Source organism: Sylvia atricapilla, chromosome 17, assembly GCF_009819655.1.
Source record: "Sylvia atricapilla isolate bSylAtr1 chromosome 17, bSylAtr1.pri, whole genome shotgun sequence".
Classification (NCBI taxonomy): Eukaryota; Metazoa; Chordata; class Aves; order Passeriformes; family Sylviidae; genus Sylvia; species Sylvia atricapilla.
Genome location: NC_089156.1, coordinates 82,009 through 90,236, shown reverse-complemented (window position 1 = coordinate 90,236; position 8,228 = coordinate 82,009). Strand labels below are relative to the sequence as shown.

The following is an 8,228-nucleotide window of genomic DNA, read 5'->3' as shown; positions in this document are numbered from 1 at the left end:
TCAACAAGCAAAAGCTTTGGGGAACCTCAGGGAGGAGCTGGCAGGGACAAGTTCCAGTTGTGTCACTTGACCCACACTGCCTGCTCTCAGCAATGCTGTGGCTCTGGGGATCCCACAAGCTCTGACATCCCATGGCCTCTCTTTCAAGGGCTGCCCCTTCCTGGCAAGTGACCCCTTCCCTGCACAGCTGAGGCAGGGGGTTTTGGCTTCTGCCCCTCAACTGTCCCATCCTCTTCTGATGTGCGTTTTTTCATACTCCTCATTTTCAGCAGATGAGTCTGTCAGATGGAAAGCTTTTCCCAGGTTTAACTAAGGATAACTTTTCTCGCCCTTGCTATGACAGTGGCTGGATTAAGACTGTAGCTACATGTGAACAGTACAGGGAAACCCTCATCACGGCCAGAACCCGAGCCATATAATCAGCAAAGAATTAAATCTCTGTGAGGCAGGGGAAGGAAGTACTGTCTGAGACCAAAATATTTAGATTCTTAGTGGAATATTGGCCAATTACAATATTTTTCTTCAAATAGAACATTCATAAGAACAATAAATAAGTATTTGAGAACACTATACCAAAGCCTTGAGTAATTCCTGATACAAAAGTGTTCCCTCATTTTTCAGGCAGCTTCCTCATTTAGTGTTTGGAGTTGGGATGACTTCTGGTGGGACTGAGTTGCACTGACAGGTCTGGTGGCATGTGTTCCTGCTGCCTGGAAATGGTGAGGGTCACCTCCCAGTTTGAACCAAATGGCTGGGTGTGCTGGAGTATGGGGTGTGCTGGAGTGTGAGATGTGCTGTTGATTTCAAAGACCCTGCCAGCAGGAGCTTGGGAAAGAGCCTGCAAAGCTCTTCCTGGGAAGTGGAAAGGTAGTTTGCAACCTTCCTCTCTCTTTCTGTCCTGTCTGGAGGGCTGCAGAGGGATGTGCAAACAAACGAGATTCCTTAAATGGCCTTTTCTGATATTCTGATTAATTGAGCCACTAATTTAAGTCACACTCACTGCTGCCATGTCAGTGGACTTGTTCAGTGATGCTGGGGGTCACATCCCACAACCATGGCTGCAGAAGCAAGGCAAGCCCATCCACAGAGCCCTAGCAGATTCAGTGTTGTGCTCCAGAGCTGATGCCCATCCTGGCCCCAAACAGCCCCATCACATGCTTTGTCTTCTATTCTGCCCCCATTTCTCCCCACCATATGAACAATCTAGCCCAGTTCTTTCTCTCTCAGGTTCAATTTTTGCTGATTTTGCACCCTTGTTCAGTGATTGTAGCCTTGGTGAGTGACTCCAGTCAGGCAGCACTGCTGATACTCTCACCCCTTTGTCTGGCTGTTTCTTGCTTTTTGCTCAGCCTCTGGACAGGGCTGGCCTTTTTTTGGCCTGGCAGTCACCTCTCCATTTAACCTCAGCCCAGAGCCATATACCTCCTTGCAATTTTGCACTACTGTCATTAATGTTGGTATTTTCCTACATTTCAGCCACTGCCACCTGATGCAACACCAAAACTGACTTTCAACACAGGCTGAAGTCTCTCTTCATTCATTGGCTTTCACACACGCATTATCCCATATGTCAGTAGGAAACAAGCCAGCACAACACTCCTTGTGAGCCTGTGACCACTCTTGCTCTTCCTTACATTAGGTGAGGTGGGTTTAGGGAAAGAGTTTGGGAGGCGCACTGGCAAAACCACTTTCACAAAACAAAATCCTTTGTCTTTGTAAAATATTACCCAGATTATGTATTATGCAGATCACCAATGCAGGACAAAGAAGCGTGGCTCAGGATGTATTGAACAAGCATGATAACATCACACATCCTCCAAATGGATGGGATTATAGGTTTGATGAGGACTCGTCAAACCACGGAGATGATTCAACTGTGCTGATAAAACATTTCCTGAGTTTGTTCCTCTTAAAGAAAATAACTAGGTTTGGATGGAAGATCTGGGTGACAAGAAACAACTTTAGGGTGAAGTTGCTGAAAAAATGGCACTTCCTCACAGACTGTTCTTTTTTGGCCTCCCAAGAACTTCCCAGCTTCCTGATAGCCCCAGCTCAGGCTAGGGACAGTCTCCAGAGCTGTGTACTGACAGAGTGCTGACAGCTTTTTCCTACAGTACTTTTGCTCCTCACACCATCTCTTGACTGCCAGACTGATCAGCTTCTCGCAAACCATGACATTCCAGGAAATATATTACACATCTGTGAAGCTCCTCTCATTCTCTCCCAGCAAGGCAGTCAGCCCTTCATGTTGATGACACATTCCTATAAGGCAGAAGGGCAGCCCAGGGTTCTTGTGCCCCTTGCATTTATCTAGAGCTAAAGCTTGGGGAGATGAATGCCTTCAGAGATGACAAAAGACATTTGATCCACGGTGGCATTCCCAGCACATGCTAGAGAAGCTGTTAGCTAGTCACCACTGACAGATGCTTCGATGGGAATGACTGGCAAAGCCCGGATCTCTCCAAAGCACTCCCGAAGCGTGTTCTGTGCCAGACATGGTGACACATCTGTTCATCTCTTCATTGGTATCACAGCTCAATCTAATTGGATGCTGCTTCCATGAGGCACCCAAGAGATTACCATAAGCTTTTCACTGTAAGAGAATGTTTTTGGTTGCTTTCAAGGTGCTAGACTGAAATTACTGAATTGCCCATGTCATGCACACATCCATCAGACTGGGTTAAACAGATATTCTAAACTGGACCAAACCCACAAGAAACACAGTCCACATATTTCAAATAATGAGACAGGGAAAACCATTCATGAAAAGAATTGTACTAGTCACCTTGTTAAGGAGCCTGCACACCTTCTTATATTGGTTGAAGCCACTAAAAACATCATCATACAGTTACAGGTCAGAGCAGAAAGTCTCCAGGCTTGGGTCCTTTGCAGCATCCCTGTCAAAAACCATCCAACCTCAATCAAACTATCAATTTCTGACAATGAGTTCATGCTATCCATAACTCTTCAAGTTTGTGAGGAAAATTCTTGTAAGACACCATCGCTCCTTTTCTACCATCTTCTTGTAGGCTCTTCTGCCTATCTTTCCTGCCAAGGCACAGAGTAGGCCTGAGGTGGTGACATAATGCTGTAACAGCTGTGACATTTTTTTCATGTCACTAATTCATTAATCAAATCTGGGCTCAGGACATTGGGAACCTGACTGGAAGTGGAGCATCCTCCCTGTTCACCACTCCACTGACAATTCACTCCAAGATGTCTCCCTGCTCTCAACTAATCTTACCCTTTCCACTCTTCAGAAAACTCATTTACAAAGTAATTTCTGACAACCAGTGTCTCACTGAGAATGGTACCTAGACTGAAATAAGGAATTTAAAATCCATGATGTGACTTTCCATGAAAACAAAACATCAAGAGGCTGACACCTGGCACTACAGAAAAGGTCTGTGAACTGTTATGCCAGTATCTTCCACACGTTTAGGCACTCATCTTTGAACATCTTGCTCTGCATGTCTTGTAAGGACTAATTCACAGACTCTTCACGAAACTACTGTTCCAGAGAAGAACTGCAGGATTCAGGCTTTCCAACACAGGAGAAAAAGACACACTTCCATGAAGAGAGGTCTGACTTCATGATACTTACATTTAGTCAGCAAACTGCTCTGCTACTTGATGCAAATGATGGAGAGGCTGGGCAAATGTGAACACAAGAAGCAGGGCTGCCCCAGGTCATACATGGAATAACTCCTTACTAGGAGAAGCCAGGAGAAAAACACTTCCTTCTAAATGCTTGACTTCAGGGTTGTGTTCTTGGATTGTATTGAATCAACATGGAGATGCAACTTGTGCTCAAGAAAAGGCGGAATGCTTTTGATGCTTTTTGAAGCAGCTCTTCTGTGTGAGTGAGATTGGCATGCTCTATCTAAAGGAGAACACCCCATGCTGGAGGCAGCAGAGTTGCACAGCAGAAGTTCCCATTCTGTAAAGGGAGACAATAGAATTCATCACACAGCAGAGGCAGCATATGTGATGACACAAAACCAAAAAGCTATGAGGCAACATGATTTCAAGCCCATTAAAGGAAGCTGCTTTGAAATTCTTTCTACAAACTCAGGGCAATGGAAAAGAGATCCGTGCCAATCTGGATGGATACTGGGGATTGCAACTGCACCCAATCTTCTTAGAAGTACCAAGGTGAACGCTCAGTAGAACAGCTCTGACCTAGAACTTCAGCAGCTTCTGTCATGACATAGACAGAGGACCTTGCATCCAAAGGCAATGCCATTTTTCCCTTCCAGAAAAATGAAGGATAAAGGAAGGACCAGCACATACCTGAGCATTACTGGTGATGTCTCAGATTTATTTGTCACTGCCTGCTTATTTCACCTGACACTGAAAACCTAATTTCTACAATGCAAAGTTTTAATTTCTTCATGGACATAAACACAGAATAAAGCTACAAACAATTAACTTGGGAGACCTCACAGGCATGTGGAAAAATCACTTTCCTGCACTCATGGCACTCGTCTGGTGCAGAATCTAGTACTTACCACTGCATTTAGTACTTACCATTGCATCAAGTACTGGGTTAGAAGGCTAGCTTCTTAAAAAATAAGGGAGAAAAATAACAATTGCTGAGTCAAGGCCCACACAGGTGTAGAAGTGTTTACCTCTAACTTGCAGAACAATGGCCACATAAATTCTTCAATGACCTCAGGCCATGTCCTGGACTCCAATGGAAAGAGGCTTAACAAAGTGCTATGCCAGAGTAATGACCTAGCAAACATCACACAGGACTGCATAGGAACTCACACCACAGCCTAGAAACATAATTTTGAACAGTGTAGAATCAAGAGACCAGCTTTACAAGAGGGCTTGGGGATTATTTCAGAGTAAGAAACTCAGCTTTAGGGTTAAAGAAAAGCAGTAAAGTTTACCCCAAGCTCTACTTGTACAGGCTGGATAAAACAACCCACAGGTCATTAATGGGAAAGTTATGTGCACCAGAGCAAATTACTGCCTTCTACTGCACTGGAGACTTCAAAAATGAGGGGGTACTGCCTGTGACACCTGAGCAGCAAGACTTGTTTTGCTCATTACTGTAAGACACAGTTTCCTGAACAAAAACTCAGGGAAATGGTGCTGGTAGCAGAATTAAAAAAAAAAAAAAAAAAAAAAAAAAAAAAAAAAAAAAAAAAAAAAAAAAAGGTTACCTGTCATAACCAGTATAACTGAAAGATCTAGAACTATTTAAACAAAGTTTTGGGAGAGCGTTTCCAAGGAAAAACAGGTGCCCCGAAAGAGGATAAATATGAATTTCCAGTGGGAAGTCTTTAATCTCTAAAGTACTGAGAAATTCAGCACTTTGCAGCAGTGGTACATAGGCCAAACAAGCCTGTTATGTCCCCATCCATGGGCAGAGAGGCTCCTATCAAAGCATAGCTCTGCTGTGGCCAAGGCAGAGTTGTGATGTAACTTAAAGGGTGCTCTGCAAAAGATGAATTCACTTCATTACACCTTGGGCCAATGTCTAGCAGCTCAGAGAGCCAGCAAATGAAGGTACAAATCTTTCAAAACTTGGGCAAAAGAGATCAAAGAGCAAAAGTTGGGAATGTGTCTGAAACCTACGTGTCTGTTCTGCAGAACAGCTAGGGAAAGTGTAAGAATTAAATTCTCACCTCACTTTTGTAAATTTGATCATCACCAAATGGCAGGATGGTAATGAGCAGTTTCCTGCCTGGGCTTGCAAAATGAAATAGGACTGCAATGTACTGGTCTTCTACCAAGGGCCAGATGGAATGGACTGGTATCCAGCCAGCCCATCCTCAGAACAGATCAGATCCCATAGGAGCAGCAGGAAGGTGTTGAACTGCTCTGTCCACAGCACTGCAGTATTTGGGTGGTGTTGTCAACCTCTCCAACATCAGGAAAGAAACACTGGTTCCTCCCTAAAGGTAAGATGATGAGACAAACTTCCTGGTAGGCACAGAGACATTCTGATTACCTAAGAGGACAAGGTCAATATGATGCATAAATTCAGGTTCATGTTCCTCAGGAACATCTGTTTGGGTAATTACTTTTCCCTTACACTGACAGGATCTTTAATTGTTTTTGAACATCTGCTGTTGATATTGACTACAATGTGACAAAATAAAAGGTGAGCACAATAGATGATGCTACAATCCTTAACAGACTCATTGATTGTCATAAACCTAATACACCTAAATAGTTCTCAATTGTAATTTTCTTAATTCTTTCGTGCAGTTCAATGTCCTGCTGTGCATAGCTTTTCAGAGATAAGGCCTAAAAGAGCCACTGCACACATGTGCAGTGAGGGTTTTTTTTATACCTTCACAAGAACACACAAATCCCTTCCAGCCCTTGCTGGCCTGAACAGGCCAAACTGAGGGTAAACAGAGCTAAGTACTGTTCTGGGAAGTGAAGTTTTCAGGCCAAAGCTGCAGAATTGTTAGCTCAGGCTACACACCACTGGGAATGGGGGTCAAACAACTCAAATATGAAATTAAGGTTTTAGCCATTTACCAGTCATAAGTAACAGATTTAATTTTTCACCACATATCTTGGATACCACAGAACCACAGAGTTATGGAATGGTTTGGGTTGGAAAGGATCTTAAACCTCATCTTGTTATACCCCCTGCCAGGGGCAGGGCCATCTTCCACTAGGCCAGATTGCTTCAAAAGCTCCATCCAACCTGGCCTTGGACACTTTGAGGGATGGTGCACCCACAGCTGCTCTGGGCACCCTGTGGCAGAGCCTCCCCACTCTCACAGGGAAGTTCTTCTCAGTATCTCAATAACCCTGCCCTCTGGCAGTGGGAAGCCATTACTTCTTGTCCAAAGTCCCTCTCCAGCTCCTTTGGAGTCCCCTTAAGGTACTGAAAGATTGCAGTAAGGTCACCCAGGATGCTTCTCTTCCCCGGGCTGAATAATCACAACTCCTATAGCCTTTTTTTTTTCTTTTCTTCTGATGAATTAGATTTTATTGTTGGAAAATTATCAGACAAAATTTAAATGCTGCCTTTTCTTTTTAAACAAAACCTTTACCTTTTCCCTCTGGTGTCCTGTAAATAAAGTATCAAATAATGTTTATCCTTTTAAAATCTGCAATATTACATGTTTTGTTCTTGCTGGACATTCTTGAAGAAGAAATATGCCACATTATTTTTTGCACAGACTGAATTCCTTCAGATTTTGGATATTAAGTTCAGATTCCTATTATCCAAGACACAGCAGACACAAATTGTCCATTTCAGAAGGACAACTGAGGGTGTTTTTCGACCGGACAAGTCAGGTGCTCAGACAAGTATTCCTGGCCTTCAGGGTTCCTGCGTTCCGGCTGCATTTTGGGGGGGCATGGTGGGGGCAGGACAGAAGTAAACAGCCCCTGAGCTCAATCCCTTCACATTTCAACATGGACCAAAGGCACAGAATTAAAGCAAGACTTTTTATGATTTTATACACCCTTTACACTAATGGTTTTTCGTAACTACGGGCACGCTCAGGAGCTTCTCCTCGGTGACTTCCCAGAACCTTCACCAGCGCAGCAGGACGCCATCCGCCGCGCGGAGCCTCCGTAAGAATTCAGCAGCGGGATCCTTCCATCCAGATGCGTCCCGGAGCCGCTCCCGACGTTCGGAACTGGCGGACCTCGCCCGCTCCCACCCGGCACCCAGCAATCACCGCCAGTGCGCACGCGCAATGCCCCACTGCGCACGCCGTCGGCACCGCGGCGATCGGGCCTCCCGGCTCCGGCGCGTTCGCCCAGGGCCGGATGGGGATCCCGCTCCCGAGCCGTCTCACCGCGCAGCCCGGCCCCACCACACCCGCTCCTCCGCCCTAGGAGGCCGCGGCGGCGGCTCCCGCGGCGCTGAGGCGCTCGGCTGCCACGGGGACGGAGCCTGGGGGAAAAAAGGGAGTCCCGCAAAGGGTCCCGGAACGACCCCACTCACCCACCGCCGCCGCTCCCTCCCGGCCACGCGCACCCCTCACGCGGCGGCGCAGAGCCCACATCGGCCGCGCCGGGGCACTTGCACCACGTGCCCTTTCTTGACCAATGGATAGCAGCCGCGTGGCTCCGCCCCGCCGAGGCGGTTGCGGCGGCGGGTGCAATTCCAGTGCGGCGGAGACAAAGCGGGCTGACGTCGGGCCTGCGGCGCACCGCGCACCGCGCACCCGCACCCGCACGCGCACCCGCACGCGCACGCGCACGCGCACCCGCGAGGGGGCGGCAGGGTGCGGCGGGAC

The 8,228-nt window shown here is 46.5% G+C and overlaps 1 long non-coding RNA gene across 1 annotated transcript; it reads right to left on the bottom strand.

The window, feature by feature from the left end:
* Window positions 1-2,759: 2,759 nt before the first annotated feature.
* On the bottom strand, window positions 2,760-8,095 carry LOC136368736 (uncharacterized). The gene is made up of 2 exons (XR_010744905.1): window positions 7,934-8,095; window positions 2,760-3,940 (listed from the first exon to the last, which is right to left on the bottom strand). It is a non-coding gene; the product is annotated as an uncharacterized lncRNA (long non-coding RNA).
* Between the last annotated feature and the right edge of the window lie 133 nt (window positions 8,096-8,228).